This window comes from Paramisgurnus dabryanus, chromosome 13 (genome assembly GCF_030506205.2).
Source record: "Paramisgurnus dabryanus chromosome 13, PD_genome_1.1, whole genome shotgun sequence".
Taxonomy (NCBI): Eukaryota; Metazoa; Chordata; class Actinopteri; order Cypriniformes; family Cobitidae; genus Paramisgurnus; species Paramisgurnus dabryanus.
Window position 1 is genome coordinate 30,798,139 of NC_133349.1, and position 17,505 is coordinate 30,815,643.

Here is a 17,505-nt window from a genome sequence, read left to right on the forward strand (position 1 = left end):
GTGGTCGGACCCCGCGTTTCTCCGGTCCGGTGTGTCCATGAGACAAATCTCCCGGCATGCTGTTGTACACACAGACGCGTCCGACACGGGCTGGGGTGCCACGTACGACGAGCTTACAGCTTCAGGGGTGTGGACAGCACCCCAGTTGCACTGGCATATCAATTGCCGAGAGTTGTGGGCAGTATATCTGGGACTTGTACGCTTCGCTACGGAGCTGCGAGGGAAGGATGTACTAGTACGCACCGACAACACTGCGACCGTTGCGTATATCAACCGTCAAGGCGGTTTGCGCTCCCGTCACCTGTCGCATCTCGCTCGTCATCTCCTCCTTTGGAGTCAGAAGCATCTGAGGTCCCTTCGTGCCATTCACATTCCGGGCTCGCTCAATACAGCGGCGGACGCGCTTTCTCGAGCTGCGCGCCCCGGCGAATGGCGACTCCACCCCCAGACGGTCCAGCTAATTTGGAAGAAGTTCGGTCGTGCGCAGATAGACCTGTTTGCGTCGCCGGACGATACCCACTGTCGCCTATTTTATTCACTAACCGAGGGCAGCCTCGGCGTGGATGCATTGGCACACAGCTGGCCTCGGGGGATGCGCAAATACGCATTCCCCCCAGTGAGCTTAATCGCACAGACACTGTGCAAAGTCAGGCAGGACGAGGAGAGCCTTTTACTGATCGCCCCGTATTGGACGAGCAGGAATTGGTTTCCAGAGCTAATGCTCCTCGCGACAGCCCCTCCCTGGCGGATTCCCCTGAGACCTTCTTTCTCAAGGAGGGGGCACATTATGGCACCCGCGCCCCGACCTGTGGGATCTCCATGTGTGGTCGTTGAGCGCGCGCAAGGTTTAGGTGATTTACCACAAACGGTATCTAACACAATCGACGCGGCTCGAGCTCCGTCCACAAGACGGGCTTACGCGTTTAAATGGAACCTTTTCGTCACCTGGTGCTCTTCGCAACGCGAAGACCCCAGAGAATGCTCTGTTAACATCGTGCTTTTATATCTTCAACATAGGTTAGACGGTAGGCTGTCACCCTCCACCATTAAAGTTGATATCGCTGCTATTTCTGCTCATCACTCACTTATCAACGGCAGAACAGTTGGCCAGCATGATTTGGTTATTAGATTTTTAAGAGGCGCTCGTAGGCTACACCCCTCGCGCCCTCCTTCTATTCCTCCCTGGGACCTGTCCATGGTGCTGAAAGCCCTTCAGGCCCCCCCGTTCGAGCCTTTGCAGTCTGCGAGTCTGAAGCTTTTATCAATGAAAGCTCTGACCCTGCTAGCATTGGCCTCAGTGAAGAGAGTAGGGGATTTACATGCATTCTCTGTTGACGACTCGTGCCTTCAGTTTGGTCCTGCCGCCTCGAGTGTAACATTGAGGCCCAGACCAGGCTACGTGCCCAAAGTTCCCACCACTCCTTTCAGAGACCAGGTGGTGAGCTTGCAAGCGCTGCCTCCGGAGGACGCAGACCCAACCATGGCTTTGTTGTGCCCCGTACGCGCACTGCGACTCTACGTGGATCGCACGCAAAGCCTCAGGACCTCAGACCAGCTCTTTGTTTGTTATGGTGGCCAGCAGAAAGGGAAAGCTGTCACTAAGCAGAGGATGTCTCATTGGATAGTTGATACTATCACCCTGGCTTATAATCTTCAGGGTATTCCTTGCCCCTTTAATTTGAGAGCGCACTCCACACGGAGTGTTGCCTCATCATGGGCTCTAGCTCGTGGTTCCTCGCTAACAGACATCTGTAGAGCTGCTGGTTGGGCGACACCTAATACGTTCATTAGATTTTACAGTGTTCGTATCGAGCCTGTATCCTCTCGTGTTCTTTCCTCACCAGGGAGGACACGGAGAACAGACTCGCAGGTCGGCTTGCAGCCTCCAACTGATGCTTCATAACTGTGTCAGTATGGAAGGCCTTCAGAACAAAAATGCGTAATGGTTTGAATTGTTCTTCCTCCGCTGCCTTGGCAGCCTTTGTTGCGGAGCATTGGCTGTCAGCCTTCACTAGCTGTATCCTCGCGAACCTACGTGTTGGCTCGGGCTAAACATTGTGTCCCATCGGGTTCCTTTGTGAGTATTTTTCCGTGGGGTTAATCCTACCAGCCCACGTTTCCCTTAGCAGAGCACTGCTTTGCTTACACAGCCACGGCTGTCTTTATTTCTTATCATCCACCATTAGCCCTTAAGAGGGGCGGTGGCTTCCGCAGCGTTCCTATCCCGCTCAGGTAGGGCGCTCTCCAGTCGCTGACACTTCTGTGGGTTAAAGGAACATCTAGTGCCCGGCCTTTCTGCCCTATCTTATTTCTCCAATTTCCCCGAGGGGATTTTGGAGGATTTTCTGCAGACACTGGAAGAGGTCAGCCCCTAGTGGCGTTTTGGTAGGGATTCCCAATTCGTCGGTCACGACGTGACGTCGTAGTGACCGACTAAAAGGGAACGTCTCGGTTACGGATGTAACCCTCGTTCCCTGAAGGAGGGAACGGAGACGTCACGTCCCGTCGCCACAGGTGCTGCCACCTGCTGTTACGGCCGGTCACACTTTCCGGCTTTCTCAGCGAAAAAGAAGCTAATTTCCCTATTTGCACCTGCTGCTTATATACGCACCTGGCGGGGCGGCGCCAGCATTATGCAAATATCTCAATGCCAAGTTCATTGGCGTTTTAGTAGTATTCGAAGCAGATTGGTCTCTCTAAGCGAGTTCCCAATTCGTCGGTCACGACGTGACGTCTCCGTTCCCTCCTTCAGGGAACGAGGGTTACATCCGTAACCGAGACGTTTCACCAACTCCATCACCCAAAATATATATTTTTAAATAGTTTCTTAATCCTGTAGCATTTAATTGTTCGCAGTTGATGTCCCTTTGGAAAACATAATTAAAAATCTAACAACCATCAATGTAATGATGTCTAATTATGTGAATGTTTTATTCTTTAAATATAAAAATATTGCCTAATTAAACACGGAGTGTTTTTTTTTTTTTTTACAAATATTTAGTTATATAGACTGCAATGTAAGCTTTTATGAAAGTGATGGCCCCTAGGAGTCATGTGTGATAAGGTATAGCTAAGAGCGCTCCAGACCAACCTTACGAACGTATGACTTACAGAAGTGATACGTAACTAAGAACGTTTCGGAAAACACGTATTAGCAATAAGGTACAGCTTAAGGTACAACTTAAGAACGACGTAGCGTTAAGGTAGTTTCGGAGAACGCAGCCCTGCTTATTATAAAAACTGTTTTCATGCTTTTACATGCGAATCAATAAACCGGCTATGCAGAAAACTGCGTTTACATGGGACTTGGAGAATTGTCAGGTTTCTCGCAGGCAGTTACATCACCGCCTATATACATAATAGATGTTCAAAAAGCCGACAGCATCTCTGTCTTAAGCTATACCGTTGTATCTCTTCTTGTGTCACCAGAACCTGTAAATATATCAGCTTTTATTTTCACAGTTTTTCTGTCACCTGCTTAGGCGTGTGGAGACTTTAATGCATTACTTTGCGCTTTCTTCCATGTGTGACGTTAATCTTTCACACGCGGAGACATGCGCAGATGAACAAAACTGCAAGAAAGCCGTTTTACGTGTTATCAGTTTATGTAGCCTAATCGGCATAAGCATAAAGTTTGAAACTGTTTTCAGCCTGGTCTGTTTAGCTGATCGGAGAGCTGGGAGAAGGTTGAGGTTTAATCAGTGAGGTCTGAGACACGTGGTTTGGAAATCAATGTCCTGTAAGGATACAATCAAGCGGATTGTTTGATTTGTGGTATCCCACTTCACCAGACCCATCAAGCCCTGCTGAAGAAATAAAGAGCTGTGGTTTGACCTGCAGGCCAGGACCTTTCAATAGATTTAACCCTATTGATCCCAAGATTTTTATTTATTCATTAGAAGCATGCGTGAGCCAGCTGTCTATCCATATTCTACAGAGAAGATTTCGTGATTGTTGTGTGAAATATGATACGCAGTTTATATTCTGCCTAAGATTTTGTAAATAATACCATAGATTTACCATGGAGTGTTTGTTTGATTGTTCGTGCAGACGCTGGCTCATCGGTGCTCACGTCCAGCTTTTTAAGGCTGAATGGATTGCAGTATGGCTAATTGTTGCTATTGAACTGCAATGATTCACAGCTTCCCAGAAAGGCTTGCCCAATCAAATTCAACATGAACAGCAACATAAAGGAAATCTTAGATTAGGGAAACCAATGGTGGTCATTTATTAAAAATACAGTTACAGTGATGGAAAATTGCCTTTTTTTAACACAAAATAAACTAAACATATTCTAATCTTTTACTTTAGATAATGCACTGATCCATGTTTTTGTAAGGGTTCTTTTCTATGTTGTCTTTTCATGTTCATGTCTTTATTTTCATTTTGTATTCCTTGTGTCGTGGTCATTGTAGTCTTCATGTTACCTGGCCCTTATTGTGTCCAGATGGTCAGCAATTGTATGGTTCTCGTTTTGGATGTCTGGATATATTAAAGGGGTCATGTAATGTTGCTGTGAAGAAAATGCAATAGGCTTGTTGGAATTCATACGACACTGCAAGAACTGACAGGAAGATGCTGTCCAACAAGGCTGTTGTGTGTTTGCATGGATTATGTTTTGAAAACACGGTGTGTCCTAATTGGCCAGCTATCCAGTGTGTTTTGATTGGGCAAATAACTCAATTGTGTGATATAAATGTGGCACTCAAATTTGGACGATCAGCTACCAACAATAGATAATATCGTCTTTAATACCTTATCAATACGAGCCTGAATCTGATTTGGAAAATGCAAAAGTAACAAAGTGATTTTTTTTAGGGTCCTGACTACAGCGGCATTCTAACCTATGACGCCATTCTTAGCACACAACCCTTGACAGAGAGCTGACAAATATTGCAGTATTTCGTCAACTCTTCCCGCGGCTAGGTCCGGAAAGCTGTTTTCGAACATGGTAAGTAAATTCTTAAAGCAGTAAAAACGCATTGTGTTTCGTGTTTCATGTGTTACAGTACTGATCAATCTACAGGTTATTTAGTGCTGTAACACATCCTGAACTTTTCTTTCTCAGAGTTTTTCTTTTCAAAATAAAAGTAAATTGGGTTTAAATGTCAGAATTTCCTGTCGGGACATTAGTAACACTTGTTACTTCTGGCCCGCTGCTAAATTATGTCATTATGTTGAAAATTTATATTATGCTAATTTGAGTTCATTTTTATAGTGTTCATACTGTTTTTTTTTCTTCTAAAAAATTCAGGTTTGTACTGTTGGGTTGCTTTTGAAACATTTTGAAAATGTGACCCCTTTGTTTGAAGTGGGGTCCTGAAAAATCTTTGTTTGAAGCGCTTTTTGACCCTTCAATTGAAATTGGGCCTACTCTTTCTTTCTTTGTGTATACTGTACATTTGGGCGGTGTTATGCAAATCTTCCCACACAGTGACATAGATATGGGGGGACGTGTTTGAATAAGGGTTTTAGGAAGCCGTGGTTGAGACTTCACTTTAAAAAATATATACAATATATAAATATCTTTTTTGGGGTTGAGACTTCAATATTTGCAACTTTAAAGATCTTCTATATGCACAAAGAGGTTTTTTTAACACTCTAAAGCAGGGGTCTTCAACATTTTTTGGGTCGGGGACCCCTTAGATTAGAGAGGCATGGAGCAGGGACCCCCTAATACTAAATGTGTAAAACATAGATATTTAAGTAAGCAGTAAGGTACGAGAGGCTGCCTTTTCATATTAGGCACAACCCAAAGTGGAGTAAAGTACAACTATTGACCAATCAGAATCAAGGACTGGAACTGTTTTATAAATAGAAACAAACCATATTGTCACACAGCCATACTATATTAAAATGCATAATTTTTTTGTTAAAGTAGATTTAGTTTTTATATTAATATAATAATAATAATAATAATATAATATTATTTTAAGGTATTTGCAGTGTAATATATTTTCATTTTACTGTGAATTGGACAAGGGCTTTCAGTTTATAAAGACTGATCATGGTGAATGGCACAAAGACTGTCTATTCTGGTGGGGATAGAGGTTGTGCTACTTTATAATTCTGAGGTCTGATGCCTTTCTCGTGTATCATCATTGTCACGAGTTTAAGTAACGTAGGTTTATTTTCTGTATAGCTTCATATCAGACTCCGGAGAACAACATGCAACGAGTCCGAGCGCATCTCTTTGCACAACTTAAAGGGGACATGTAATGTTTTGTACATATATTTTACGTTTTAAGCAAAAAATAGCTTGTTGTTAAACATCATTTGGCGGACCCCCTGCAGTTCCGTCACGGCCCCCTTGGGGGCTGCGGACCCCCGGTTGAAGACCCATGCTCTAAAGACAAAGGAAAACATGAAATCACATCATATGACCCCTTTAAAAACTTTTATCTGCAGATAGATCATAGATCCTGCTTTGGCTTCATGTTTGGACAATACGTTACTGTTTTTTGTAAGACTTATAACTGATATCACAGATCAATGGGTCAAAGTCCAGCTGTCTGTATGGTTCAGTCTCCAAAATCAAAATCAAACCTCCTTAACAAAGGCATCGCTCCACAGCAATAAAGGCAGTCTAATAAAGAGCCAGCATGGAGGGGGACTTTGTTAGCTTTTATTGCTGCCGATCTCCTCTGGTGCAAATTGCAGGTCAAACAGGTTGATTTGCAGGTTGACCCATCCCTCCGACTGCTGGGGAAGTATATTAAACATACTTAAAAGGCCCCCGATGCCTTAGGTCCTTTATTTGTAGTTAAAATGCTGCCAGGCTGAAAACGAACGTCCATCACAAGCTAATTAATCCTTCAGAGACCAACAATCAAATTCTACTAGATGGTAAGCTTTATTTTCCCTCATTACAGATTCTTTCCGTGTTGTTTGCCATGTAAACAAAACACATTAAAATCTAGTTTATTAGGGAAAGCAAATGCAGATGGATATACAGGTAGTGCATTTCCAGACTCCATGTTTTCATCATATTGGACGTATAAAAACAGTCATTTTATTAAATAGCCACTGACCTTTTGTTTATTCCACAGCTACAGTATGAGGGGGAAGAGGAATGTTGCTTTATAATTAGACGAAAATATGTGTACATTTTATTATAAGTTAAATGCATTCCCTGTTGAAATAAACATCTACATCCAGTCTAAGCTGGAAAAAAAACAGCTGAGCCACCAGCAAAAACCAGCTTGAAGAGCGGTTTGACCTTTTAAAAACAGCTAGGATCATCCAGCCATCTTAGCCAAGTTTTATCTGTTTATTCAATGAAACGAGTATTGTGATGTTATTTCCCTAATAGCTGTAAGAAATGCTAACTAGCCTTGATTGCAATACTAACTGCATATGATCTGTGAACACCAGCACACGGCAGGGATTTCTAATTGTTTTATATTAATGCATTCAGAGTATTTCATGTTTTACCTATAACAGGAGACACAGTTTAGTAGATTTGACATTAAACACACTATCTAATGATTTTACTGGTCTTACAGCACACAATGAATAATGGGATACATGTAGCCAACTAATGTAAAGTGTGGTTTAGAGCGCCTGTCTTCCATCACCAGTGTTTTAAAGGGGACAGGTCATGAAAATCTGACTTTTTTCATGTTTAAGTGCTATAATTGGGTCCCCAGTGCTTCTATCAAACTAGAAAATGTGAAAAAGGACAACCCACACTGCAAAAAAATATTTTCAAGAAAAAAATCTACGTATTTTTGTCTTGTTTTCAGTAAAAATATCAAAAAATTCTCATGTGATTTTGTGCAAAAAAATCTTGAACATTTTTCTTAAACACTAAATTCAAGAAACATTTTGAAAAAATGTTTTTGCTTGTTTTATGCACAAAATCACTTAAATTTGATATTTTTGTCTAAAACTAGACTTATTTTCTTGGGTTGTTTTGCTCATCAAGAAAGAACATCCTAATTTAAGAATTTTTAGATATTTTTACTGAAAACAAGACAAAAATACTAAGAATTTGTTTTCTTGAAAATCATTTTTGCAGTGTGGTAAACTACTAAATGACTTTCTTACTTAGTATTTTTGTCTTGTTTTCAGTAGAAATATCAAAAAATTCTTAAATCAAGATGTATTTTCTTGATGAGCAAATGACCTAAGAAAATAAATCTAGTTTTTAGACAAAACGTATCAAATTTAAGTAAATTTTTGCTTAAAACAACAAAAAAATCTGCCAATTGAATAATATTTTTTTTATTGAATTTACTTAATACAAGAAACATTCAGCAAAAATGTCTTATTCCTTTGGCCGATTTTTTTGTTTGTTTTAAGCACAAATTCGCTTAAATTTTATACGTTTTGTCTAAAAACTAGACTTATTTTCTTAGGTCATTTGCTCATCAAGAAAATACATCTTGATTTTAGAATTTTTTCTACTGAAAAAATAGATATTTCTACTGAAAACAAGACAAAAATACTAAGTAACAAAGTCATTTTTTGCAGTGTATTCTCTGCAAGCATGTGAAAAAATTGATTATTGAAATTTGGCCCCCCCTTGTGATGTCAGAAGGGGATAATATCACCCCTTAATCTGCACTAGCCAACCACAACACTGCCATTTAGTGCAGAGATCAGCTCATTTGCATTTTAAAGGACACACCCAAAACAGCACATTTTTGCTCACACATACACAGTTGCAATTTTAACATACTATAATAAATTATCTATGGGGTATTTTGAGCTAAAACTTCACATATGTATGAATTTATTTTACATCTTAAAAAATCCTTGTAAATGTCCCCTTTAAAGTAATCAGACCTAAACCAATGACAAAATGAAGGAAGCGGGTCCTGGGTGAGGTCTATTGCTTCTACTGAATATGCAACCAACCAGAACGCACTAGCAATGTTCTAGCAACCATTCGACCTTAGCAACAGAATAGCAACACCCTGGCAACCTCCCAGAACATCCGGCTGTGTTTTGGCCGTAGGTTTGGCAAGGACACCCTGACTGACATTTAGAGATACTATTTTCCTATCCATGCGCTCCTGATTACTGGTCAGCAGATAATGCAAATGTTCTTACCATAGATGATGGATTCATATTTTTTGCCCGTACGAATCACGTTCACAAGTAAGAACGGGGATTTAAGAGTCACACGAATGCGAGTTTGATTTAACCCAGAGAGAAAGGAAGAACGGCTGGCATTGGTTTCCCTGTGGGAATACAACTGGACACTGCCCCAAACGCTTGATTTACATTGACAAACTATGATAAATGACCCGAGTCTGTATCCTCCAGCTACTTTCACTCTTGTAAATACGGCCAAACAATAGAGGCTCCTCTTAATGGCATTTATTGCCTTAGTGCTTATATTTGAGTGAATGCATTACCAGGCAGGCTGAAATGAATATTCATACGCACTGAGAGCTCATATTCATCACTGAATGTGTAAGTTGGCATGTATCTCTGCTGCCCCCTAATTGAATCAGTTGGCCTCAGTGTAGAAACCCAGAAACATTAGGGCAGTTTAGAGCATCGTACGGCTTTCAGAGACAAACCTCATTTGCTTAAAGTGATATTTGTACCATGAGTATTCCAGTTCATTGTGTTGACACACGTTACTGCATTAGGTACCACAAAGAAACAACATTTGCAGCACTTATTCAGTTAGGTTAATATCTGTTTGCCATCATTAGTGACACTAAAGACCTTGCTATGCAATGTATAATAAATTCATATTTTAGTATTTGTTAACCACTCCCAAAAACACGGCTTTAATTCCCTATATTTTCACATGCATTTCTAGGCTACTCTGTAGCAGTGTGTGCATGTATTGTATGTCAACATATGTGTGTGTGTGTAGTAAAATCACTTTGCACTCAATTCCAGGCATAAACATCTTGCAGTCATTAGTTGTTTCAGTCTAACAAGGGGGCGGTTCTAGTGCTGAGACTGACAGCTCCTCCCACCTCAAACTCCAGATGGAGCAGAATGACGGCCAGTGGACGCCCGGTGTGCCGGAGGGTTCCCCGTCGAGCGAGCTGAAACGTTCTTCACCACATTCATCAAGCTAACACCGCACAGGTGGTTAGGCAGCCAATTTCCATTTCCAAAGCTGCATCTTTTTCAGTCCTGTAAACACGCCTTCACGAAGCGCAACTTCTCGACTGCCGCCTCCGTCACGGTTTCTTCTCCTGACACGCGCCGCTCTGAAGTCTGACAGAAGCTCAGCCAGCGTACGGCGCTCACGAAACCGTATTACAAATCGGCGCATGATAAAGACAGACTATTTTTAGGACTTTGCCGTGTCTTTGATGGGAGACATCGCGTGCGGAGACGATGGTATCGCTTTCTTGGTGGCACATCGGTAACGTGTCAGACTACAGAAGGCTTTTAAATCATTTTAAGCATTCGTGCATAAGTTTGTTTTGTTGGCCAGAGGTTTATAAGAGTTGGTTAGCTTCAGCTTCAATTAAATGAATTCTGATATATCAGCTCTGTAATTAAATCAATAGTGAGACATGGAGGGCCTGTAAGGGCTGGTTTTTTAAGGCTTCAACAATTAAACGTAGACCATTGATCCGTGCATACAGATACACCAAGTACAGTTCAGATTAAGGTTTAAATGATGACCCCTATGTGTCCTTTTTCAAATGTTTTTGATAAATAAATTGATCATAAAGCTGAACATACGGAACGATGACCAACTGGATAGCGCGTAAGGTCTACAAGACATTTGCACAGCATAACCATAAATAACTGAATTATTTTATCGACTTTTTTCGAAATATGATTTTATATATCTATAAATAACAGGCTTTCTGCTTCTTTATACCTTAATCTCTCTCTCTCTTTCTCTCGCTCTCTCTCTCTTTCTCTCTCTCTCACTCTCTTTCTCTTCCACAAAGTGAAATGTGTGGCTCTGGTGATTATATACCGCAGTGCTCTCTTTCCCTCATCAGAGACTCTTGAGTTTAGGCAATCAGCAGTCGTTCTTACCTGTGGTACCCAGCCCATTTCCATAGCAACCGTCCTCACTTGATCAAACTCCTATTCATCGAATGACACTCAAATGAGCTATTAGTGCATCAGTGGAGTATGGCCTTCTGGGTAAAAAAGTGCCAATAGTGCTTATAATTTCTGCTTCATGGGCTTCATTCGAACTTCAGTTACAATAAAATGAAAGGCGGCAGAATGTATTTCAAATGCATTAAATGTGTTCCTACAGATTAGATAAGAACATTCCTATGTATTGCTAGAGAACAAATTCAAGTCGTTTTTTTTATGTTTTTGGGGGCGTCCTTATTTTTGTTCACGCTGTGCTTTTTTAGAGATTCAACAGGTACTAGTAGTGCGCACCAAATGAACACAGTATAATGCATATGTAGAGACTTCTCTTTGTGCATCGACAGCTTTTCTCGGCTGTTGTGTGAGAAAGTCTCTGGCTGATCGTTGCATCATTACTATAGCAACCAATGTAGAAACACCAAATATAGACCGAACCGTCTGAAAGAGCGCATCAGATTTCATCACTTACAAAATGACAGTGTGGATACTAAAACATCCTAGACATGGCAAACATAAGGTTTTAAAATGGCAATACTTGCTTTTGTGTTACGGGCATAACTTCGGCTTTTAAAAGTAAAAAAAAAAAAACAGTTTGAATCTACAGTAATGTTGTAGTCAAGACCACCTAAACCGAGACCAAGTCATGACCAAGACCAAGACAGGCCGAGACCGAGTCAACACCTAGACCAAGACAGGCCGAGACCAAGGCAAGACCAAGACCACTGCAAGACCACTGCATTAAAACACTTACGATAAAATGTGGAATATGCATATGATTAGGCACTTCTTGTCTGTGTGTGCGTGTGTGTGTGCCATCAGAGAAGTTGATAAAATAATCAAAGGCATTGCAGATATATGGGAATTTATCTTTGTCTATAAGCAAATAAAAGTGAACAAACACTAAAGAGCTGAAATCAACTTAACCATTCATACTGAACTGTCTTTCCGTGGCTTGCCATCCACTTAACACAATGCAGGTGTTTTTAGTAATATAATTAGAAAAATTGTCATTGGGAGAAATTTAAACAATGCTTAAACAATGCCAACATCATACACTGTAAAAAATCCAATTAATGAAATGTTGGACGGGCAAAAATATATAAGTTAAACCAATTTTTTTGTTTGAGCTAGTTGAGAAGACATATTATTTTAAGTCTAGATAAATCTGTGTTTAAAACATTAAATGAATGGTTATTTTCAAATCCAGTCAACATTCAGAATGGCTAATGTTGACTGAACTAATTAAGACAAATCAGGTAAATATGTGGATTTATGACAGCTATGTTTCCTGACAACAAAATGCTCCTAATATTACTGTTATTTGGTCACAAAATGTAATTGTAAGAGTTTTTCAGGCGTAAATGTATGTCCTTAAAGTTTAAATATGCAGTCGGTTAATAAAGATAGCGTCTATTTAAAAGTGTGCTCGGACACTTTCGGACGGAGCTCCAGAAAATCACCGGCGCTTAAGCGCTCACACCCCGCCCAGCGCAGCCTCGCCTCGGCAAGCGCATCAGAAATCGACTGCTGGCTCTGATATCTCTGTGGCGTTTAAGCGTGATTTAATTCATTTAAATTTCTCATACTTAACAATGAAAGGGTTATGTTTTAAATCATATTTTAGGATTGCACTTAATTGATATCGCTGTTGAGTGATGTTGCATATCTTTTACATTTGTTATAACCGGACTGCATGCGAATTTGAACTTCAGAGCTGAAGGAGCGGGTGGAGAAATAGTCCCAATATCATTACAATCTTAAATAAAACTTCTAAATATACCCGTGTGTGTACCCGTGTGCGCGCGCGTCCACGCGACCTGCTCGCGCGCGCGTGTGTGTGTGTATGTACAGTATGTGCGTGAGTTTTTAATTTAAAATGTCTTAACTCGGAAGGATCTGGACTGGAACACAGGTCATTTCATCTGAGATCAATCCGCACCAAACAGCAGGAATCACTCACTGTTTTACACAAGGACACAAGTCATCAGCCGTTTCCTCAAGTTCACTTCAGGTAAGTGTTTGTAAATAAATGTTAATTTTAGACTATATTAATTGGCAAAGACGCAAATACTCGACGTTTTTGTAAAGATATAAGTTATATAAAGGTGTGTTATGTTATGTGTCCGGGTTAAAGTGGAGCTATTTTAGTTAAGATTACCGGACAGGGTTTATTACTCCGTCTTAATTATAATTGGGACATTTTTACAAACAAACCTTATAAAATACAATACTGGCGTGCATTTTGAGACAAAACAATAGCACTCATATTTTAAGAGATGTCAGTATTTTAGTCAGTGATAAGCCTGGTCCGAGAAAACCGCCCAATAGTGTTTAATTCAATTACGTGTGATGTCTGAGGGAAATTTGGCAATTTTAGGGTATAAAGTCTTCACCGTCAAACTTTATTATATTAAGCATCTATGTATGTGTGTTTGTATTTATATTCCTCTGTTTATCAAACCAGAGCGGAGATGATGTGGAGAGGCAGACCAGAGGGATGCATGGCGAAAGAAGTTCTCCAAAATGGCCCTTGAGATGTTCTGACTGACTTTGGAGTGCTTTTGGACTGTTTTACGCCTTCTATTTAGAGAAGACTTAATTCTGTATGTTCAGTCTGTATGATAAGTGAATAAAGATTTTGTTTTTATGTGACTGAAGTTAATTATTTGTTAACAACACCAGCATAAATTATTTGATAAATAATTTAAAAAAGTTTATTAAAAATTTCCAAATAATAAATATTAATTGAAGTAACACATAAAACATTGAGTAAATACTTACATTTTAATTGACAGAGTATTTAATGTAAGTTTTTAAAGCTTCAACTGATTAAAACATTTTAGTTGAATGAACTATAAAGCTAGTTGAGCAAACATACTTTTTTATATTTGAGTCAAGTTTGGGCCAACTAAAAAACATCAATCCAGGTAACACTTTGGAGTCAGAAATTGAGTGAACGTAAAATTTCTGTGGAACTAGTTACTAAAAAATAATTAATTGAGCCAACAATTTTTTTTTACATTGTATGCCGAACCTGAATAAACTGCATAAAATTAATGATAAAAAATAAATTTGTGATGTGCACTGCAAAAAACAATTTTCAAGAAAAAAAATTCTTAGTATTTTTGTCTTGTTTTCAGTAAAAATATCTAAACATTCTTAAATTAAGATGCTTTTTCTTGATCAGCAAAACTACCCAAGAAAATAAGTCTAGTTTTTAGACCAAAAATATCAAATTTAAGTGATTTTGTGCATAAAACAAGCAAAAAATCTTTCAATGGGTTAAGCAAAAAAACCTTGAACCTTTTTCATAAACACTGAATTCAAGAAAAAATCAAGAAAAATAAGCTTACCCCATTGGCAGATTATTTTTTGCTTGTTTTATGCACAAAATCACTTTTGCTCTAAAAACTAGAATTATTTTCTTGGGTCGTTTTGTTCAAGACAAAGCATTTTAATTTAAGAATTTTTAGATATTTTTACTGAAAACAAGACAAAAATACTTAGAAATTTTTTTTCTTGAAAATAATTTTTTGCAGTGTGTCATCAGTTGTGGTCTTGACCGGTCTTGAAATAAAATTCCGAGTCCTCTTTGTCCGAGACAAGACAGAGTAAAAATGTGGTCGATTCCAAGACGAGACCAAGACCTTTAAAAAGACCGGTCTCTAAGAACTACAACACTAATCTCCATTACTCACAATGCAAGTCACTGTTCCTAACATAGAAATGGTGCTGGTGAGATTTTCTAGGCTGGGGAAGGCTAGGGACTCAACAGTGGCTTATCCTAACTGTTGTTAGTTAATACTGGACACGGTTTCGTTTTTCTGACCAAAACACAAAATAAGTGATTGATATAATCATTCAGAATACTGAAAAGATGAAGAATATGTTATAGTATCATTCCCTCAGTCTTTATAGTCTAGTTTTTCTACATATGCATACGAGTTTTCCAGGATAAAGAGAGTGAAACAAGCTCCCTCATGCTTTGATTTCTCCTGTGGGAAGATGTTGATCATATAAGGACTGGAGGAGCCCGGCAGGAGGACACACTGTCAGAGCATTATCATCTTTCCCCTTCAGGCCAGCAGCTGGACACACAGTCATTATTACCTTCACAAATGATGCTGACAGTGTGATTGATTATTCATCAGTCTCATCATCTGTTTATCTGCACTCAGAGCTTCTGTGTCCACACCATAACCTCCATTAGAGGCTGTTGTGATGAAAACTCCTTATACAACTTTCTTTGATTTTCTCTTTTTTTGGAGACCTATCAGTAAAGTCTTCATATTACTGTAAAGGGAAAGCGTCTCATGAATTTGAAAATGCGTATTGGTCAATCTTAGATAAATACTTCATCTTTTCACATCACATGGTTTCATAATATTTTACAATAAATAACATCTAAGAAAATAATACAGGGAGTTAAGAGTCAGAACTCTTAGTCAGAACTATAATATTATGGAATGTACATAAAATAAAAAATAACGTTAGTTTTTCACCTGATCTTCAAAAGATTCAGATTATGTAACTTCATGTTGAAAATATGGACTTGGATGTCCACATAGATGGACATCATATTTTTTTGTTGTTTGCATCATAATACTTAATTATATGTAACTGGAACCTGTTGTACACAAACATGGACAATTAAACTGCTTCATGTTCAGAAAAATATTTGGTTATTATATTTATTGGTTCTTCCTAACCCCAAAATAGCTAGAAGAAATCTGAAAAAAAGACAAACCTCAAAGCTCAGGTCTTATGAGGTTAAAATGTATAATAAAATGGTAATAATTGTAGTGAATATGTACTTACTGAAATGATAAATGTTCTGGATTTATTTATTGTGAAGTAATATTTCTGTAATTACACCAGCCTGGAATGTTGGTAAGTAAATGGTTAGTTTAAAATGTTATGGCATAATAACACAATGATCAAAGAGACTTACCAAGTCATTGTAGTTAGATGATAAAATGTAAATTGTATCTGTTACTACCATGAAAGAAATTAAGTTATTTCACAGAAACTTCATGGTATTAGGGTTGTAAAATACAGTATTGCCTGTTTATTTCTCAGCCGTGTTAATATACCCATAAAGTCTCTTCTAGTGATGCTCAGTGTTGTTGTTTTTTGGAATTGCATTGAAATAAATAAAGTAGTTTTAAGAAAACTAAACAGTATCAGGGCTGTAAAATGCAGAATCGCCTATTTACACTCAATTACTTAGTTATTATCATCTGCTACTGTGGGCTCTATCTTACACCCGGCGTAATGCAGCGCAATTATTATTTTCACGTTTAGCGCCACGTTGTTTTAATAGCAAATGCATTCGCGCCCCCTTTTGCGCACATGGGCGTTCTGGTCTGAAAACGAGGTGTGTTAAGGCGCATTTTGTTGGCGCGTTGCTATTTTGAGGCAACTAAAATAGACTACGCCATTGACCAACAAAAACCTGCTCTAAAGTCAATGGCGCAATATGTTTTTTGTTATTTAAAGAGCACATTAGTAATATGCGCCTATAAACGGGACGACAAGGCGGGTTTGCTTATCACACACATGAATGCGCAGCAGCACAAAAATGCTTTTAAATATGAAAGATTAAAGGATTGAATGTAAAAGATTATTATTGAGTCTCTTGGACATAAATGAGGACCGATTATGAGACGTTAGAAGGCGCAAAGAGCTGCTTCACCTGCAGCCTGGTAAGTAAATAAATGCTTTGCTTTAAACAAATGCATCTGTTTTTAAATGCTACCTCATGGATTTATTGTATATGATGACTCTGTACCTGTGAATATGGTGAGATGAGAAATATTTTTAAGTAATGACGCTGTCATTACTGACGCTGTCCAAGTGCTGAAAGGTGCGGAGAGCCGTTTGTAAATTCTTTATCTCCTGTTTGTTACAAATAAAATATTTTAGAGTACAAACCTTTTCTTCCATACATGTAAATTATTTTTTGATGATATTGGATAGCCATACATTTAAAGCAATTAAAAGCCTGCTTTTTTACTTCCATGACTAAAAGAAAACGGGTTTTAAAGGTTTTAATAAAAAATAACAATTTCAATACAAGTGAAAAATAACACAATTATTTAACATTAATCTTAAACTGGGGATCTTCTTCCTCCGCTTAGTTTTTCAGTTTACAAAGTCCGTCATCTAAATAGGTATTAGACATAGCGCCAGTGCAACGGGCTTTTAAAGGGGATGAGAGCTGGGACTCTCATTGGTTTATTGCATGTTACGCCCAAAATACTCCCATTACCCATTAAAAAAAGGAGCAACCCTTTTCGACCATGCGCTCGGCGCACAAACTATTTTTCCCATCGTTAATTTAGCAAAAGTGGATTCGGACATGCCAATTTAGACGTTGCGTTGTGCGCTTTAGACAATGCGCTTAGGTCTTTAAAATAGGGCCCTGTATGTGAAAAAGGCTAACATATGATGGAATTGTTT